General features: G+C 42.2%; 1 long non-coding RNA gene across 1 annotated transcript in view; it reads left to right on the top strand.

Annotated features, from left to right (window-relative positions):
• Positions 1-17,410, top strand: part of LOC130360807 (uncharacterized) — a 46,646-nt gene extending 29,236 nt beyond the window's left edge. Inside the window, exons 2-3 of the long non-coding RNA XR_008890804.1 lie at positions 13,391-13,503; positions 17,263-17,410. This is a non-coding gene — a long non-coding RNA (uncharacterized LOC130360807). The remainder of the gene's footprint in view (positions 1-13,390; positions 13,504-17,262) is intronic.
• Positions 17,411-22,134: the final 4,724 nt, after the last annotated feature.

The following is a 22,134-nucleotide window of genomic DNA, read 5'->3' as shown; positions in this document are numbered from 1 at the left end:
CCCTGTTAGAGCTGACCCTATGCACATAATTTTTTACCAGAATATACATTCAATTGCACTAACTTCAACTTATCCTGACGTCAGACGCCACTCCGCTGGAGCTCTCTACTTGCTGACTGGAGCAACAAACCAAAGCAGAGTGGGACAGTGGAGACTGTGTTTTTCAATCCATCAATTGGCCCGTCGCAAAACGGTGCCCACCGTCCTCCCCTGTTAGAGCTGACCATATGCAGGACCTACACAACTTACCTACTTCTATCTAACATTATTTAGGCTTCTGTTTTGTGTCTGTGAGTGAGAAGTTTAACCCCTTAAGGACTCAGCCCATTTTGGCCTTAAGGACTCAGACAATTTAATTTTTACTTTTCATTTTTATCTCCTCGCCTTCTACAAATCATAACTCTTTTATATTTTCATCCACAGACTAGTATGAGGGCTTGTTTGTTGCGCGACCAGTTGTCCTTTGTAATGACATCACTCATTATATCATAAAATGTATGGCGCAACCAAAAAACACTATTTTTGTGGGGAAATTAAAACGAAAAACGCAATTTTGCTAATTTTGGAAGGTTTTGTTTTCACGCCGTACAATTTATGGTAAAAATGACATGTGTTCTTTATTCTGAGGGTCAATATGATTAAAATGATACCCATTATTATATACTTTTATATTATTGTTGTGCTTAAAAAAAATCACAAACTTTTTAACCAAATTAGTACGTTTATAATCCCTTTATTTTGATGACCTCTAACTTTTTTATTTTTCCGTATAAGTGGCAGTATGGGGGCTCATTTTTTGCGCCATGATCTGTACTTTTTTTGATACCACATTTGCATATAAAAAACTTTTAATACATTTTTTATAATTTTTTTTAAATAAAATGTATTAAAAAAGTAGGAATTTTGGACTTTTTTTATTTTTTTTAGTTCACGCCGTTCACCGTACGGGATCATTAACATTTTCTTTTAATAGTTCGGACATTTACGCACGCGGAGATACCAAATATGTCTATAAAAATTGTTTTTGACGCTTTTTGGGGGTAAAATAGGAAAAAACGGACGTTTTACTTTTTTATTTGGGGAGGGGATTTTTAACTATTTTTTTACTTTTACATTTTTTTACATTTTTTTTTACACTTGAATAGTCCCCATAGGGGACTATTCATAGCAATACCATGATTGCTAATACTGATCTGTTCTATGTATAGGACATAGAACAGATCAGTATTATCGGTCATCTCCTGCTCTGGTCTGCTCGATCAAAGACCAGAGCAGGAGACGCCGGGAGCCGCACGGAGGAAGGAGAGGGGACCTCTGTGTGGCGTTATGAATGATCGGATCCCCGCAGCAGCGCTGCGGGCGATCCGATCGTTCATTTAAATCGCGAACTGCCGCAGATGCCGGGATCTGTATTGATCCCGGCACCTGAGGGGTTAATGGCGGACGCCCGCGAGATCGCGGGCGTCGGCCATTGCCGGCGGGTCCCTGGCTGCGATCAGCAGCCGGGATCAGCCGCGCATGACACGGGCATCGCTCCGATGCCCGCGGTTATGCTTAGGACATAAATGTACGTCCTGGTGCGTTAAGTACCACCTCACCAGGACGTACATTTACGTCCTGCGTCGTTAAGGGGTTAAAGGCCGATAGCAACATACTTTCAACCATAATAGACATTTCCATTGCAGTAATTATGTGTATTCTTTTTTTTTTTTTTTCAAATGATATTCAAAATTTTTTAGAGTTTCCTCATATTGTTATATAAATTATATATTTTATTACAATACCAAAGTCATGCACCAGTAACACTGGTGAGGTTTTTGATATTTATTTTTTTTTATTATGCAATCCAAGAAAGTGTTATAATATTCACTTTGGACTTTAAATTATTTTCCTTTTAAACTCATAGTGGGCAGTTAGTGTTAAAGGGCATAAATATTTCCAGGCTGTGTCATTAAGCCACTATATGCTGTCCTCATGCTAATGGAACATTAGTTTAAAATGTAATTGCTCATCTATTTAAAAAGTAATGTATTGCATAGAAAAAAAGTTATTTAAACTTTTAAATTTTGAGGCCATATGGTCTAGTCAGGCTACAGCAACCTCAGGCCTGTGTCATTCTGCTTTTCCAATGTACTCCCCATGCTGCTGCAACTTCAAGCCTTTGTCATTTTGCCACTATATGGTCTCCTACTGCTGATGCCAAAAGGCTGAGTGATTATGTACCTATATAGTACTCAAACTGCTGCTGTCACCCTTTGCCCGAGTGATTTGCCACTTTCTATTACTACTGCTGCTGATAGCACCTCTTGGCAGAGTGATTTGCCACTATCTATTGCTGCTGATGGCACCTCTTGCCCGAGTGCTTTGACATTTTTTTTTATTACTATTACCACTGCTGCTGATGGCACCTCTTGGCAGAGTGATTTGCCACTATCTATTACTATTGCTACTGCTGCTGCTGATGGCACCTCTTGCCCGAGTGATTTGCCACTATCTATTACTATTTCTACTGCTGCTGCTGATGGCACCTCTTGCCAGAGTGATATGCCACTATCTATTACTATTACTACTGCTGCTGCTGATGGCACCTCTTGCCAAAGTGCTTTGCCATTTTTTATTACTATTACCACTGCTGCTGATGGCACCTCTTGGTAGAGTGATTTGCCACTATCTATCACTATTATTACTGCTGCTGCTGATGGCACCTCTTGACCGAGTGATTTGCCACTATCTATTACTATTACTACTGCTTCTGCTGATGACACCTCTTAGCAGAGTGATATGCCACTATCTATTACTATTACTACTGCTGCTGCTGATGGCACCTCTTGCCAGAGTGATTTGCCACTATCTATTACTATTACTACTGCTGCTGATGATGGCACCTCTTGCCCGAGTACTTTGTCCTTTTTTTTTTATTACTCTTACCACTGCTGCTTATGGCACCTCTTGCCAGAGTGATATGCCACTATCTGTTACTACTGCTGCTGCTGATGGCACCACTTGCCAGAATGATTTGCCACTATCTATTACTATTACTACTGCTGCTGCTACTGATGGAACTTCTTGCCAGAGGGATTTGCCACTATATACTACTATTAACACTGCTACTGCTGCTCATGGCACCTGTTGCCCGAGTAATTTGACACTGTATTGTCTACTATTACTACTACTGCTGCTGCTCATGGCACCTCTTGCACAAGTGATTTGTCACTATATACTACTATACTACTATTACCACTACTGCTGCTGTCACCTCTTCCCCGAGTGTTTTTACACTATCTAGTACTACTTCTGCTGCTGCTTGTAACCCTTGCCTAAGTGATTATGACATTATATATTACTATTACTACTGCTTCTGCCATCATGCTGATTTTTTTGCCACGATATTGTCTACTCATGCTGCGGTTTTGTAAAAACTGAGTCATTCTGCCACTATATTGTCTGTTAATGCTGTTGTCACGTAAAAACCCAAGTCAATTTTCCACGATATTGACTATTCATGCTGCAATCACGTAAAACCTGAGTCATTCTGCCACTAAATTGTCTGATCATGCTACTGTCACATAAAACCTGAGTCATTCTGCCACTATATTGTCTGATCATGCTACTGTCACATAAAACCTGAGTCATTCTACCACTATATTGTCTGATCATGCTACTGTCACATAAAACCTGAGTCATTCTGCCACTATATTGTGTCATCATGCTACTGTCACATAAAACCTGAGTCATTCTGCCACAATATTTTCTGATCATGCTGCTGTCACGTAAAATCACAAGTCAATTTGCCACGATATTGACTACTCATGCTGCATTCACGTCTAGTGCGGTCATGTCTACTCATGCTGCAGACCCATTAGACCATTGCTGTTAACTCCTCCCAACGAAAAGCCCACATGGAAATTTTTAGTGTCCTGTTCTAAACACGTTTTTTTTTTTATGATTAACTTTTAAAGAAAAAGAAGAAATAAATATAACAAAAAAAAAAACCTATGTTAACTTATTAATCAACTCCTCCAATCCCGCTATTTTCCGCGCCATCCTCATCATGTCCTTTCTCATTTTTCATGGTCTTTTTTTAGTTTTTTTATTTCTTTTTTTTTATTGTTGGGCAACTGATAAAAAAAAACCATAGAATTAATTGTAATGAAGAGTAACATGTATGTTTGTATAGCATATGTAAAAGCACTTACAATACATAACATAACAATATATTAAACTAATTTATAACTTTGATATTAAGTATAAATGCTTTAGAAATAACATTAACAAATTATTTGTTTTTTAAATACATGAGCGAATATATTTGTCCTAATAACTTTTTTATTTTAATTTACAAATAATATCTTATCACCAGTGAATAAATTCTCCTGAAATCCATACCATTATGTAAGAAAAATAAATTATCATAAACCTTCAGGACCTCACCATAGATACCGGTGCATGACTGAGGTATTATAAAAAAATAGAAAACACACACACACATATATATATATATATATATGAATTTATTTAAATGTATTTACATGAATTACTGTCTAATGTTACTGTATAAAATTACTGTATTGTTTCGTTTCACCTTGAATGTTGCCCTCTTTATTCTGTACATCTTATGCATACAAAATTCTAAGGATGTGTGCATATACTTACTCTCCTGATTTGGAGTGTAGGCCACATCTTGACTGGAGAGTGGGGGGAGGAATCCCCCTCCTCTCCCTCCTGTGGTGCTGGTGGTGGTGGTGGTGGTATGGATTTGGCCATGTGGGAGGGCCCTAGCTGTTCCTCCTCCTTCTCCTGTGTCTCCTCCTCCTCCGGCATGATCCCCTCCTCTTCCTCCTCCGGGATGATCCCCTCCTCTTCCTCCTCCTCCTCTGCCCCGGCCTGTTGCCTGGTCCGCTTTGGACGGACCGTGGCTAGAGTAGCTCCTATAATAACACAATGTTTATAAAGTTAAAAATCAGTTCTTATAACCTATGCAGTTATAAAATACCAACCCTTCCCCTTTAACCCACCACACCACTTCACTTAAATTCTATGGTTTAACTTGATGGACGTATGTCTTTTTTCAGCCGTACTATGAATACCTTGGGTGGTGATATACGTGTAATGTCCCCGAACAGTGTCTGCAATACTGTCCTGCTGATGAGCCTTTGACCTTCGGCTGAACATGTGCCTTTGGGGTCCTAAGTTAATGTCTTTTATGCACTATCCTTGTATTGTTTAGATAACATGTGGTTTAGAATATATTTTGTTACTATAGCACTTATATTGATTCCAGTATTAATCCTGTTTGTGCATAATACTCTGTTTAATATGCATATTCATATGTTTTGCACTTAAGAAGTTAATGCATGTGTGGTGTCACAGTACCGCATTCTATATGGTACCTATTTATTTATGGGTCCCCATAGCCAGAGTCCCTAGGACATAGGGATCCCTGTTAGCCAGTCTACCCCTAGTCGCCTCTATTCTAGTGTATAAATCTCTCATTTATGCATAGGTTAATGTAAATAGAATAAGATGTGTAAATGCATGGTTAATTACTTGTTTCCATTAGCGTTGCAGAACCTGTGGGTCATGTGACGAGGTGAAGTATATGGTATTTAGCTTAAGGACCTTTGCAGGCCCTGTGACGTAAGCAATCCCATCACACCATGTAATGGTGAATGGCAGACGTTTGGACCAATCAGATTCGCCATGCCCCCTGCCCATATAAGGGAGCAGCGGCCATGTTTCTCTCTCTTGCTCCTGTACCCGTGACGTGGAAAGACCTGTACAGCAGTAATCGTAGTGACTTAGGCCTGAGCCTTGCGGCAACGGCTGAACAATTATAATTATAGAGTGTATCACCTCCCAAACACCCTGCAGCATCACCGGACCTAATAACTCCCCTAAATCCGGACGGATCTGCAAATCTCTTCCTAAATTACGAGACTTATTGTCTAGCTCAAGGTCCGCAACTACTGCCAGTCACTGAGCAACCTAAGGACTGTTTGTATGAGACTCTTACTGTTCCGTGGATATTGCACGCACTTCAGTAAAAGTTATTCAAGTTCAAGTTCAAATCTCCTTGTGGACCTTCAGTTATTCTATGCACCTATCGTTACTGGGAAGGGCGGCTATAGGCCGGAACACTGATTCAGCATACCAGCCCTCAGCCTGGTGTCACAAACTATCGGGTTAACATTAACCCCTCACATACCGATACCATACCACCACTACCATACACCCCCCCCAAGGGCTACCTCACATGCATAAAGCATGAAACTTCTCTTGTTATCATGGGTTACTGGTAGGATCATGTGACATGTGGTGAGCCTATCAGGATTGCTGAGCATTAAGACAACCCCCTACACTGTATGTTCTAGTTTAATCTAGGTCTACCCTTTGCCAAGGCAAGATCTAGTGTGGCTGCTGTGCAAGTCTCTAGTGGCTATTGTGGAGAAAGTGGCCAGAATACTGCACCTGTGCAGAGGGCTATGCTATCAAACTCTTCTATACAGAACATGTAAAAAAAGAAAATGGCAGCAGCACACTTGGTCAACAAAATGGAGGCTCTTAGCTCACTTTTTGATCAAAACGTGTCCCCCCATCCACCACGCGGAGGTGGCCTCTTATCGGATGGGTCCCTAAACACTCACCTACCTCAGGCTGGGTGACATGTTGGATCCACTAACGATCCAAACCACCTCCTGTGAAAATAGGGGAGGGGATGCACGGTTACAGAGGGAGCCACTCCCCCCAAATTTGCACAGCAAAGAAAAAAAAACAGAAAATGTAGCCAGCACCTAAACCCAATACATGGGTGCACGCTGCTGTGGCAAGTACAAAACATGTAAAAAAAGAAAATGGCAGTAGCACACTTGGTCAACAATATGGAGGCTCTTAGCGCACTTTTTGATCAAAACGTGTCCCCCCATCCACCACGCGGAGGTGGCCTCTTATCGGATGGGTCCCTAAACACTCACCTACCTCAGCTGGGTGACATGTTGGATCCACTAACGATCCAAACCACCTCCTGTGAAAATAGGAGAGGGGATGCACGGCTACAGAGGGAGCCACTCCCCCCAAATTTGCACAGCAAAGAAAAAAAAACTGAAAATGTAGCCAGCACCTAAACCCAATACACGGGTGCACGCTGCTGTGGCAAGTACAAAACATGTAAAAAAAGAAAGTGGCAGCAGCACACTTGGTCAACAAAATGGAGGCTCTTAGAGCACTTTTTGATCAAAACGTGTCCCCCCATCCACCACGCGGAGGTGGCCTCTTATCGGATGGGTCCCTAAACACTCACCTACCTCAGGCTGGGTGACATGTTGGATCCACTAACGATCCAAACCACCTCCTGTGAAAATAGGGGAAGGGATGCACGGCTACAGAGAGAGCCACTCCCCCCAAATTTGCACAGCAAAGAAAAAAAACTGAAAATGTAGCCAGCACCTAAACCCAATACAAGGGTGCACGCTGCTGTGGCAAGTACAAAACATGTAAAAAAAGAAAATGGCAGCAGCACATTTGGTCAACAAAATGGAGGCTCTTAGCGCACTTTTTGATCAAAAATGTCCCCCCCATCCACCACGCGGAGGTGGCCTCTTATCGAATGGGTCCCTAAACACTCACCTACCTCAGGCTGGGTGACATGTTGGATCCACTAACGATCCAAACCACCTCCTGTGAAAATAGGGGAGGGGATGCACGGCTACAGAGAGAGCCACTCCCCCCAAATTTGCACAGCAAAGAAAAAAAAACTGAAAATGTAGCCAGCACCTAAACCCAATACACGGGTGCACGCTGCTCAAAAAGTGCGCTAAGAGCCTCCATTTTGTTGACCAAGTGTGCTGCTGCCATTTTCTCTTTTTTTACATGTTTTGTACTTGCCACAGCAGCGTGCACCCGTGTATTGGGTTTAGGTGCTGGCTACATTTTCAGTTTTTTTTTCTTCTATACAGAATTCATCTATAATCTCCCAAGTCGCAGAACTTGTCTTCAGGATTGCAAGTAAGCAACTTAGCCGATTCAGCACTATAAGTCTCAGCAAGTCCCACGCTTCACAGGATCACTCCTAAGCCCTGGATCTGTACTGTACCATCTGGACTGCCAGTAAAAGTTCCGTTGATCCTTATTTGGGACTCTGTCTCTTATTGCTACACAACACCTAGCAGGGGATCTCCTGGGACACCCAGTCGGAAGGTCACCAGAGCCACCAAACCTTCCTGGCGTCACGACACCGGGCACTCATACCATCTGGGTCCGCGGGTTGTACCATCTAGTCCAGAACCTAGGCCTCTGGCCTACCAACACCCCCCAGAGCTGGTGACCCACAGCTGCTTCATAGATTCAAGACACCCGGTCACCACATATGTTACCACAATCTGGAGTAGGACTCACAAACAAATAGGGTTAACAACATCTGCCCTAAGATTAATTACATCTGCCCTTACATAACTGTCACCAATACCTTACCTGGGTGATACTGGTCCCATATTTGTCGGACCCGGTCCATGTGCCGCCTCTTTAGGTCCGACCATTTTTCTAAGACCGCCATGCGGTCATGTCTGCCGCCGTGATCTTTCCTCAGCTCCCGCATTAGGGAGCGGACAATGTACTTCTTGACAATCTGGGAGCGGGTCTGGTCATAACCTTTTCAAGGAAACGCTGCAACATGAAGAAACAAGTAAATTGTCACACTTTTGTTTAAGCCCTTATGGACATATGACGTAAATGTCTGTTCTAAAATCTGTCATGTGACCCCTGTCAGTGATTAACAAGGCGATAACACAGTGATAACTCCCTGAGCAAAAATTATGTAGTAGATGTGACCTACAGTCCTATGTAACATCAACGATAACGCAGTGATAACTCTCTGAGTACAGATAATGTAGTAGATGTGACCTGCAGTCCTATGTAACACCACAGATAACACAGTGATAACTCTATGAGTACAGATAATGTAGTAGATGTGACCTGCAGTCCTATGTAACACCACAGATAACACAATGATAACTCTATGAGTACAGATAATGTAGTAGATGTGACCTGCAGTCCTATGTAACACCACATATAACACAGTGATAACTGAGTACAGATAATGTAGTGGGTGTGACCTGCAGTCCTGTGTAACACCACAGATAACACAGTGATAACTCTCTGAGTACAGATGATGTAGTTGATGTGACCTGCAGTCCTATCTAACACCACAGATAACAGTGCTTTGGAGAGAAAATTTTGCTTGGGGGGGGGGGGGGGGGGGGGCATGTCGCATTTTGGAAGCCCTTATGGTGCCAGGAACACAAAGAATAAAACCCACATGGCATACCATTTTGGAAACTAGACCCCATGAGAAACATTGCAAGGGGTACAGTGAGCCTTAATACCCCACAGGGGTCTGACAGATCTTTGGAACAGTGGGCTGTGCAAATAAAAAAATAATTACATTTTTCATTTTCACAGATCACTTTCACAAAGATCTGTCAGACACCAGTGGGGTGTAAATTCTCACTGCACCCCTCATTACATTCCATGAGGGCTCTAGTTTCCAAAATGGGGTCATATGTGTGTGTGTTTTTTTTTTTGTTGCTTTTGTCAGAACCGCTGTAACAATCAGCCACCCCTATGCAAATTACCTCAAATGTACATGGTGCACTCTCCCTTCTGGGCCTTGTTGTGCACCCCCAGAGCACTTTGCGTCCACATATGGGGTATCTCCGTACTCAGGAGAAATTGCGTTACCATTTTTATGGGGCATTTTTCCCTTTTACCTCTTGTGAAAATGAAATGTAGAGGACAACACCAGCAAGTTAGTGTAAAATTTTGATTTATGCTGGTGTACACCCCAACTTGACCTTTTCATAAGGGGTTAAAGAAGAAAAAGCCCCCCAAAATTTGTTAGGCAAATTCTGCAGAGTACGGCGATAGCCCATATGTGGCCCTAAACTGTTGGCTTGAAATACGACAGGGCTCCAAAGTGAGAGCGTCATGAGCATTTGAGGCCTAGATTGGGGACTTGCATAGGGGTGGACATAGGGGAATTCTACGCCAGTGATTCCCAAACAGGATGCCTCCAGCTGTTGTAAAACTCCCAGCATGCCTGGACAGTCAATGGCTGTACGGCAATACTGGGGAGTTGTTTTGCAACAGCTGGAGGCTCCATTTAGGAAACAGTGCCGTACTAGACGTTTTTCATTTTTATTTGGGAGGGGGGCAGTGTAGGGGTATGTGTATATGTAGTGTTTTTTACTTTTTATTTTATGTTAGTGTAGTGTAGTGTTGTGTTTTTAGGGTACAGTCACACGGGCGGGGGATCAAAGTAGTTCACCGCTGAGAGTTTGAGCTGCAGAGCAAAATTTGCGGCATATCAAACTTGCAGCTAGAAAAACACTCTAAGCCCCCGCCCATGTGAGTGTACCCTGTACATTCACATTTGGGGAGAGGGGGGGGGGGTGCAGGGAGTTGTATGCTGGGAGTTGTAGTTTTGCAATAACTGGAGGCACACTGGTTGCAAAACACTGAGAGTTTGTTACCTAACTAAGTGTTTTACAACCAATGTGCCTCCAGCTGTTGCAAAACTACAACTCCCAGCATGCATGGTCTGTCAGTGCATGCTGGGAGTTATAGTTGTGCCACAGCTGGAGGCACATGGGTTGGGAAACACTAAGTTAGGAAACAGACAATGTTTCCTAACCAGTGTGCCTCCAGATGCTGCAAAACTACAACTGTCCAGGCAGATGCTGTCCAGGCATGATGAGAGTTGTATTTTGGCAACAACTGAAGTGCCAGTTGTTGCCGAACTACAATGCCCAGCATTCCTGGACAGTGAGCAGGCTGAGAATTATAGTTTTGCAGCATCTGGAGGGCCACAGTTTAGAGACCCCTGTATAGTGGTCTGAAAACTGTGGCCCTGCAGATGTTGCAAAACTACAACTCTCAGCATGGCCAGACTGTCCAGGCAACAGACGTGTTTCCCAACCAGTGTGCCTCCAGCTGTACAGGTATGCTGGGAGTTGTAGTTTTGCAACAGCTGGAGACACACTGTTTGGGAAACACTGCTATATGATCTCATATCTAGATTCCTAACTTTTAATCTAGTCTAAAATGCAGTTAAATATAATTAACTAACAGTGGTGAAAATACTTACACAAATCAGTACTCTCTCCTCACTTTCGCTGAAATTACTTCCCACCATCTTCGCTTTGCTTAGCTTATTCACGATCGCGATGTCACTGGCAAGCATCCAGGGAACGATCTCTGTTATTATGTGATGTAATAGCGCGCATGCGCGCGAGCAACGTTATTTTCGCAATCATTTTTTTTGCACTTATTTTCGCAATTGCCGAAAATTTGCAATGTTTAAAAACCCACTCGAATTTAACGAATATTCAAAATTCACGAATATATGACGAATATCCGTCCATATATTCGCAAAATATTGCGAATTCGAATATGGCCTATGCCGCTCAACACTAGTGATATCAGAGGCCTGACCGCTGAGCTGGATGGCCACTTGACTGAGCTGCTCTCCACAGCCATTGTGCAAACCAGCTGAAGACAGCCACATTTGTGGCTTACTAAGTTTTGTGGACACAACAGCTATCCTCAAAACTAATCAGGAGATTGAGTCCCTCCTATTCGAAGGGACCACTGTGCTGCTCTTCCAAGACATAGCGCCCTCCACCTTAGCTAAAAGAAGGATCCTGAACCCCCTGCTGCAAAGACTCAGGGAAATGTGACTGCCTTATATGTGGCTGTACCCTTTTGGCCTATCTATATTAAAAGATGGAAGGAGGCTGGCGATTCACTCACCTGAAGAGCTACAGAAAGCGTGGGAGTTTTTAGGCATTGAGCCACTTGACATACCCTCCTGGTATGTGCAACAGCTTTCCTGCATTACCTGAGATGGCTTTTTAGATCAGAGTTGATAAAGCAAAGTCGCAGAGGAACTGCAAGTTCAACCAGAAAAGAAACCGCCAGGCGGATGCTAACCCGACCTGGGGAGCTTGTTCTTGTTTCCGTTCCCACTCATACCTGAGACTACCTAATCTTTGTTGATATCTGACTATACAGATTTTTCAGTCTTTTGTTCCTGCTTATCAAGATGCGGTGGACACCACTAAGAGGTGAACTAAATGTGACTTGCTGGTAGATGGATCTCTATACTTAATTGGGATGTTACCCTGCTCCCTTAGTCCCCATGCTCCCCCGCTTTTTCTCCCTTCCCTGTCCCTTTCCCCAAGCACCATTTTTGTAGCTCTCTCGTAATACTCACTCCTCCACTCCCTCCCCCTCCCTTCTAATGTCAGGAGAGGTTACTGTCCAGTCTAGTAAGGATCGGGACTTCCGAATGTGGCCCTCTGCTCCCCTCTTTCTCTCCCATGTATGTTGTCCCCTCCTTGTAAAGGTTCCTGTTGGTGTCAGCTTTGCCATCACGCCCCCATAGACTTGCATAGCAGGGGCGGGGGGTGACGTCACGATTCTCCGGCCCCATGGTCGCCACCTGGCTGTTTGTTAGCTGGCACTGCGGCGTGGGTGGTAAATACAAGATTGAGGGGGTTCCCAGCGGCGGGACCCCCGTGGTGAGACATTTTATCCCCTATCCAAAGGATAGGGGATAAGATGTCTCAGGGCCGGAGTACCCCTTTAATACAAGGGAAGGGACTTGATAGTGCCTTATTTCATAGACTCTTCTCCAATCTCGCCTGCTCCCTCTTTTTGCTCCCTTCTACTCTTTCGCTACCTTTTATTACTTCCCCTCCCCCCCTCCACCCTAAACTGTTACCTCCCATTCATGTCAAGACCATTCTTATACACCACATTTTCTAGTATTGGTTGTTATGCAGTTATACTTGATATGTTTATGTCAAAAGAAGCTTTGCTTCACTTGCTTTGGACGGGCTGTCGGTTCAGGACACAATACCCCCATACTATATCTAATTTCATTTTCTGTACACATCTGTTCATTTTCTTATCACCTTTTACTCACTTTGACTCTTCATATAGCTTTCTAAAACTACTCTTTTATCTCCTGTTACTTCTCGTTACTCTCACCTGATCACTCTTTCCTCTTCTTACTCCACTCCATTGCCACCCCCCCTTGTCCCTTCCCGCCATTTCCTCTAACTTCCCTGCTTGCCTTCTTATCCTCCCCTCCTACTTCTTGTGCCACTACCATTACTAGTCCTTGAAACAACTTCAAGACCCTGCTTTTGCTCATGGCCTCCCTAAAATTTCTTATGTATAATGTCAAAGGCTTTAATTCCCCATGGAAGCATCACAATGATGTCGCCTTCCTGCAGAAAGATGGGGTTTCAATGGCTTCCCTCCAAGAGATTAATTTTAAGAAAGATAGGAGACCCAAATTACCTGTTAACTATTTCTCTTTATGTTTCCACAGGGGAAGCACCAATTCCTCTTCCAAAGGCGTTTCTATGGAGATACATCAAGATGTCTCCTTTGTCCTAATGGATAGCTACGATTCTGGTGATGGCAGAGCGCTCTTTATTAAAGGTAAGGTCGGATCCATGACGTATACCTTCGCTACTATCTATACCCCTAATAAGCGCCAAGTTCCTTGGTTTATGAAGACACTGGAGGGCCTCCGGACATTTGCTGAGGGGCCAATTCTTCTTGGGACTGACCTCAATGTAGTGTTAGACCCTCCAATTTATTCCTCCACAGGACATTTCGTGGTCTCTCCGGTGGCTTTGCACACCCTCAGGAACAAATTACACTAAATGGGCTTAATGGACGCCTGGAGGTCTCTACACCTTGGGGATCACGCTTTTTCTTTTTACTTTGCCCCACATGATTCAGCTCATTGCCTAGACTATGTTCTATACCACGAGAGTGTACTGACATCTCTACTTGACTAAGACATTGGTCCCAAAACTCTCTCTGATCATTCACCCTTACATGTCACATTTGCCCAGACGAGACTTAACGTGGAGGCTAAACGAGAGGCTATTTACTCAAGATAATGATGTGACAGACCTCATTAAGCATTTTAATTCCTTTTTTGACCTTAACCTAACTGAGGATGTCTCATGGCCTGAGCTTTTGGAGGCACATACGTCCTATGTGAGGGGCCTCCTGATAGCCTTGGGATCTAGGGTAAAGAAGGAGTGCACCAGAGATGTACATAGCTTACTGGGACAAAATGCCAACAAAGAAAGGCAACATCCAATCCACTCCCAGACCACACATGCTGCTGAGCTATCCATGCTTAGGGAAAAACTGAAAGACTTGCTTCACAAAAAATATGCAGCAAATGTCATACATTTTACACTCTTTATGCATGGGGACCAACATGGGCGACTTTTGACTGCGATGATTAAAAAGAAAAGGGAATCCCCATTCATTTCTAACATTAAAGACTTGGAAGGGAACTGCCACACAGATACATCAGCTATAGCCTCTACTTTTTGTTCCTACTATGCCTCGCTATATAATTTGCCTAAATCTGATACCTGTGAACCTGTCCGTTCCGAAGCTATTAGAACCAACTTAGAAGCCTTACATTTACCTAGCCTTTCCAATGAGGATGGTGCTGCTCTATTTCTCCGTTGTACTGAGGAGGAGATACAGAATGTCTTGCTCTCCATTCCTTCTGGAAAAAGCCCTGGTCCCGATGGTTTCAGCCTCGCTTACTACAATACTTTCCAAACGGTGCTACTCTCTAAGCTTACTATTAGTGGTGTAATGCACTACTTGGGGGCTCTCCCCTTCCCACCAAAGCATTGAAGGTCCCTTCCCAACTTAGACATCAAGATTTGGGCCAAAGTGTTGTCCACTAGACTAGGGCAGTATCTTCCCTGTCTTATTCACCCAGACCAAATGGGCATTGTTAAAGGAAGGGAGGTAAACACAACACACATAAGGTGATGCACACCATCCATTATGCTCGTTCCGCTAGTACGCCACTTTTGTTACTAGGTACAGATGCCGTAAAGGCGTTTGACAGAGTGGCATGGGATTACCTATGACAAACTTTGGCTAAATTAAATATCCCCATACCTTTCATAATTGCTATTATGTCAATATATTCTATACCATGTTCACCAATACGGGTTAACGGCACATTATCACCGTCCTTTCAAATACGGAATGGAACGAGGCAGGGCTGAAAGTGGTAGAACTTAGACCTTGGGCAACAAAATGCTTGTATGTCCACTCCAAACCCCTTGCTTCTTAGTGTTAAGCGGCATAGGCAATATTCGAATTTGCGATATTTTGCGAATATATGGACGAATATTCGTCATATATTCGCTAAATTTGCATATTCGTAATATTCACATTTTATTTTCGCATATGCGAAAATTCGCACATGCGGAAATTTGCATATGTGAAAATAGGCATAAACAAAAATTAACATAAGCGAAAATTGGCATATGCGAATAATAGCATATGCTAATATTCGCATGTGCGAAAATTTGCACGCCAGTCTCAAACAGTAGTATTAGAGCCTTCTTTACACCACACAAGCTGGAAGCAGAGACGGATGATCACTGTGATGTATACTGTGAAAAAAAAACAAAAAACGAATATTCGTAATTAATGTAATATGCGATATTCGCGAATAAAATTTGCATTGCGAATATTCGCAAGCAACACTATTGCTTGTGTGAGTTTTCGCTAGGTTTTCCACACTTTTCAAAAACATACTAATAACATATAATATAGGACATAAAGGCTGAGCTTTCATATTGTAACTAGCTTTCAAAACTAAAACTTGAGCGGCTGTGATTGGTTGCTATGGGCAAAACAAGATTAGATTAAAACATGACAAATTTTGGTTTCAAGCTAATTGAGAAACTTTGGCCCATAACTGTCCGATATATAAAAAAAATTAGATTGTGAGCCCATATGGTAACAAGGAATGATCTGAACAATTAACTGCTTCTTTCCTGCTTACAAATAACTGTTAAAAATTATATATAAAAAGTGTAACAATCTAAAAGATTAAATCTTGCTTGGCCATGATATAATATTTTTTAATCATTGAAAAAAACATGAAATAATCAAGAAAGTGGATAATGTGATTATTTTCTTAGAAAGTTGAACTAAGCAGAGGTTACATTGCTGCCAACATAGATTTCAGCATCTCTGGTAATGGGATTACAGGGGCAGAACTACCATCACAGCAGCTTCCATGGACCCAGTGGAACTCAGATGCAGCCAGGCCTATAAAGATCAGCAGAAGACACTGTTACAATTATCTGCCTCATTGACTGCAACTTATCTTAGCCATCAGACTTCCTGTAGATTTACATTCAACTTTAATACAGCTGTTACTTTGGAGCTAGAGACAAGACTTGACTGATGTCATCATGTCTATGTCTAACTTTGCCTGGTTTTTCTACTGTGAGCCTGTGCTGCCAACCTAAACTTGTTTGCCTGTAGTTAACCACAAAGTACAATGCCAGTCTAGACCTTAGTTGTTACAGAGCAGGGTAATGACTAGAGATGAGCGAACTTATAGTGATTTGATTCGTCATAAACTTCTCGGCTCGGCGTTTGCTGACTTTAGCCTGCATAAATTAGTTCAGCTTTCAGGTGCTCCGGTGGGCTGGAAAAGGTGGATACAGTCCTAGGAGACACTCTCCTAGGACTGTCTCCTAGGACTGTATCCACCTTTTCCAGCCCACCGTAGCACCTGAAAGCTGAACTAATTTATGCAGGCTAAAGTCAGCAAACGCCGAGCCGAGAAGTTCATGACGAATCAAATTACTGTAAGTTTGCTCATTCTAGCAATGACCCAAAGCCCATATCAAAAAGTACACAAGAATAGGTTAAGGGGTTATCCAGGAATATATTTGTTATCAAAAACAGCACCATGCCAGTCCTTGGGTTGCATGTGGTATAATAAATTGACTCTACACACTTCAATAGAACTAATGGATACCACAATCCAAATTGACAGAATACACATTCAATAGAACTAATTTGCAATTCAACAAACAACATGATGACAGGGGTGGCACTGTTTTTTTTTTTTTTTTTTCAAAAGATCAGCTCTGTTTTTCTAATCCTGAATACCTTCTTTATGCTAAGTTTCCACACAGGTTTTTTTTTTTTTTGCCATTTTTTTTAGAAAAATACCACTGCAGTTTTTGAGCCAAAGTCAGAAGTGGATCCAGCAGAAAGGATAAGTGTACGTAATAAAACACAAAAAAAACTTGTGTGGACACCTAGCATTAAAAAGGAAAAAAAGGACTGTTTTAAACTGACCATCACTGAATCCTTATCAAACTCAATTTTTTTTTGCAGACCGGAAAACTGATGCTGAAAAAGGGAACCCTCTAAACTTGAGAGAATTGTACTAGAAGAAATGCCACCATTGTTTTAAATATCTAGACACACATTTAAAATGTTCTAAGAATACAAAGTTTGTTTATGTCTACTTATCTCTTGGCTTTATTTTTAGACCAATCAATTAAAGCGCAACTGTCATGAAATTTTAGTGTAATAACCTGCACACAGCCTTTGTACTGTGTGCAGGTGTTGTGTACATTGTGTTGTGTAAGTATTTTACCTCATATTTGCAGGCTTTCGTGATGCTAAAAAGTGCTTTTAATCAAAGCCACTGGAGCGCAATTTCTCCTGAGTACGGAAATACCCCATATGCGGGCGTAAAATGCTCTGCAGGTACACAACAAGGCTCAGGAGTGAGAGTGCACTATGTACATTTGTGGTCTAAATTGGTGATTTTCACAGGGGTGGCTGATTTTACAGCGGTTCTGACATAAACGCAAAAAAAGAAATACCCACATGTGACCCCATTTTGGAAACTACACCCCTCACGGAATGTAACAAGGGGTATAGTGAGCCTTAACTCCCCACAGGTGTTTAATAAAAATTCTTCAAATTTGAATGGAAAAATTAAAAGGGAAAATGGGAAAAAATCCCCCCAAAATTTGTAACCCCACTTCTGAGTAAGAAAATACCCCATATGTGAATTTAGAGTGCTCTGCAGGCGAACTACAATGCTCAGAAGAGAAGGAGCGCCATTGGGATTTTGAAGAGAAAATTTGTCCGGAATTGAAGGCTTGTGTGTTTACAAAGCCTGTTTAGTGCCAGAACAATGCCCCCCCCCCCCCCCCACAGGTGACCCCATTTTGGAAACTACAACCCTCACATAATTTAATAAGGGGTACAGTGAGCATTTATGCCCCACAGGTGTCTGACAGATTTTTGGAACAGTGGACCGTGAAAATTAAAAATGCAATTTTTCATTTGCACAGTCCACTGTTCCAAAGATCTGTCAAATGCCAGTGGGGTGTAAATACTCACTGCAACCCTTATTAATTTATGTGAGGGGTGTAGTTTCCAAAATAGGGTCACATGTGGGGGGATCCACTGTTCTGGCAGCACGGGGGACTTTGTAAATACACATGGCCCCTGACTTCCATTCCAAAAATTTTTTTTTCCAAAAGCTCAATGGCACTCCTTCTCTTCTGAGCATTGTAGTGTGCCAGCAGAGCACTTGACGTCCACACCTGGGGTATTTCCATACTCAGAAGAAATAGGGTTACAAATAATGGGAGGCATTTTGTCCTATTATCCCTTGTAAAAATGTAAAAATTTGGGGAAAATTAGCATTTTAGTGAAAAAAATAATAATCATTTACATATCCAACTTTAACAAAAAATCGTCAAAGACCTGTGGGGTTTTAAGGCTCACTGGATCCCTTGTTACGTGCCTTGAGTGGTGTAGTTTCCAAATTAGTATGCCATGTGGTTTTTTTATTTTGTTTTTCTGTTCTGGCGCCATAGGGGCTTCCTAAATGTGACATTCCCCCCAAAAACCATTTCAGAAAAACTCACTCTCCAAAATCCCACTGTCGCTCCTTCCCTTCTGAGGCCTCTACTGCGCCCGCCGAACACTTGACATACACATATGAGGTATTTTCTTACTCGAGAAAAATTGGGTTACACATTTTAGGAAGATTTCTCTCCTTTTCCCGCTTATAAAATTTCAATAACTGGGTCTACAAGAACATTCCAGTGTAAAAAATTTAGATTTTGAATTTGCTCCTTCAATTTGCTGCTATTATTTGAAGCCCTCTGATGTCTTCCAAAAGTAGGAATTAGAATAAAAGGTAAAAGCATCCCAGAGTTATTAATGCTTAAAGTGACAGTGGTCAGATGTGAAAAAAATGGCCGGGTCCTACAGTGAAAATTGGCTTGGGGACGGAGCCCATTATGACCCTAAGGACAAGAACATTTTTTGCAAATCTGACCCCTGTCACTTTAAGCATTAATAACTCTGGGGTGCTTTTACTTATAAATGTGATTCCGAGATTATTTATTCGTGACATATTCTACTTTATGGTAGTGGTACATTTTTGTCTATACTTGCATCATTTCTTGGTGAAAAATTCATTGTATTTGCATTTTTCCAAATTTGAAGCTCTCTGCTTGTAAGGAAAATAGACATTCCAAATAAATTATATATTGATTCACATATACAATATGTCTACTTTATATTTGCCTCATAAAGTTGACATGTTTTTACTTTTGGAACACACCACAGGGCATCAAAGATCAGCAGCAATTTTCCAATTTTTCAAAAAATTTTCAAATAATAATAATTTTTCAGGGACCAGTTCAGTTTTGAAGTGGTTTTGAAGGGCCTTCAAATGAGAAATACGCCACAAATGACCCAATTATCAAAACTGCACCCCTCAAAGTATCCAGAATGACATTCAGTAAGTTTTTTTTAACCCTTTAGGTGTTTCACAGGAATAGCAGCAAAGTTAAGTGGTAATAGTTCAAGTGGTAATAGGAGAAAAAGCCCACCAAAATGTGTAACACAATTTCTCTCGAGTAAGGGAATACCTCATATGTGTATGTCAAGTGTTCGGCGGGTGCAGTAGAGGGCTCAGAAGGAAAGGAGCAACAATGGGATTTTGGAGAGTGAATTTTGCTCAAAAGGTTTTTTGGGAGCATGTCACATTTAGAAAGCCTCTATGGTGCCAGAACAGCAGAAAACCCCACATGGCATATCATTTTGGAAACTACACCCCTCAAGGCACGTAACAAGGGGTCCAGTGAGCCTTAACACCCGGCAGGTGTTTGACAACTTTTCGTTAAAATCGTATGTGTAAATGAAAAATACAATTTTTCACTAAACTGCAGTTTTTTCCCCAAATTTACAATTTTTACAAAGGTTAATGGGAGAAAATGCCCTCCAAAATTTGTAACCCCATCTCTTCTGAGTATGGAAATACCCGATGTTAGGACCTAAAATGCTCTTCAATGCTCAGAAGAGAAGTAGCGCCATTGAGCTTTTGGAAAGAGAATTTGTTTGGAATGGTAGTCAGGGGCCATGTGCCCCTGTGGTGCCAGAACAGTGGACCCCCCCACATGTGACCCCATTTTGGAAACTACACCCCTCACAGAATTTAATAAGGGGTGCAGTGAGTATTTACACCCCACTGGAGTTTGACAGATCTTTGGAACAGTGGACTGTGCAAATGAAAAATATTTTTTTTTATTTTCACGGACCACTGTTACAAAAATCTGTCAGATACCTGTGGGGCGTAAATGCTCACTGTACCCCTTATTAAATTCTGGTAGGGGTGCAGTTTCCAAAATGGGGTCACATGTGGGGGTTCCATTGTTCTGGCACTATGGGGGCTTTATAAACACAAGTGGCCTTCAATTCCGGACAAATTTTCTCCTCAAAATCCCAATGGCGCTTCTTCTCTTCTGAGCATTGTAGTGTGCCAGCAGAGCACTTTACATCCACATATGGGGTATGTTCTTACTCATAACAAATTTTGGGGGGCTTTTTTTCCTATTTTCCCTTGTGAAAATGAAAAATTTAGGGTAATACCAGCATTTTAGTGAATTTTTTTTTTTTTTTTTCATTTTCCCTTCCAAATTTAATGAAAATTTGTCAAACACCTGGGGGGTGTTAAGGCTCACTATACCCCTTGTTACATTCCGTGGGGGGTGCAGTTTCCAAAATGGGGTTGCATGTGGGAATTTATGTTTTTGCTTTTATGTCAGAACCGCTGTAAAATCAGCCACCCCTCTGCAAATCACCAATTTAGGCCTCAAATGTACATAGTGCGCTCTCACTCTTGAGCCTTTTTGTGCACCCGTAGAGAATTTTACGCCCACATATGGGGTATTTCCTTACTCAGGAGAAATTGCGTTTCCTTTTTTTCCTTTTACTGCTTGTGAAAATAAAAAGTAAGGGGCAACACCAGCATGTTAGTGTAAACATTTTTATTTTTTTTACACTAACAGGCTGGTGTAGCCCCCAACTTTTCCTTTTCTTAAGGGGTAAAAGGAGAAAAAGCCCCCCAAAATTTGTATCGCAATGTGGCCCTAAACTGTTTCCTTGAAATACGACAGGGCTCCAAAATGAGAGCGCCATGCGTATTTGAGGACTAAATTATGGATTGCATAAGGGTGGACATAGGGGTATTCTATGTCAGTGATTCCCAAAGAGGGTGCCTCCAGCTGTTGCTAAACTCCCAGCATGCCTGGACAGTCAATGGCTGTCCAGAAATGCTGGGAGTTGTTGTTTTGCAACAGCTGGAGGCTCCGTTTTGGAAACACTGCCGTACGATACGTTTTTCCATTTTTATTGGGGGGGGGGGGCAGTGTAAGGGGTGTATATGTAGTGTTTTACACTTTATTATGTGTTAGTGTAGTATAGTGTTACGGTGAGTTTCCCGCTAGGAGTTTGCTCTGCGGCGAAAAATTTGCTGCAGCCCAAACTTGAAGCAAGAAACTTGCTGTAAACCTGCCTGTGTGAATGTACCCTGTACGTTCACATGGGGGGGGGGGACCTCCAGCTGTTTCAAATCCACAACTCCCAGCATGTACTGACAGACCGTGCATGCTGGGAGTTGTTCTTTTGCAACAGCTGGAGGCACACTGGTTGGAAAACCTTCAGTTAGGTTCTGTTACCTAACAGAACCTAACTGAAGGTTTTCCAACCCGTGTGCCTCCAGCTGTTGCAAAAGTACAACTACCAGCATGCACGGTCTGTCAGTACATGCTGGGAGATGTAGTTTTGCAACAGCTGGAGGCACACTGGTTGGAAAACCTTCAGTTCTGTTTCCAACCAGTGTGCCTCCAGCTGTTGCAAAATTACAACTCCCAGCATGTACTGATTGCCGAA

This window comes from Hyla sarda, chromosome 3 (assembly GCF_029499605.1).
Source record: "Hyla sarda isolate aHylSar1 chromosome 3, aHylSar1.hap1, whole genome shotgun sequence".
Classification (NCBI taxonomy): Eukaryota; Metazoa; Chordata; class Amphibia; order Anura; family Hylidae; genus Hyla; species Hyla sarda.
Note: the sequence above shows the minus strand (reverse complement) of the source record. Positions and strands in the feature narration are given on the sequence as shown.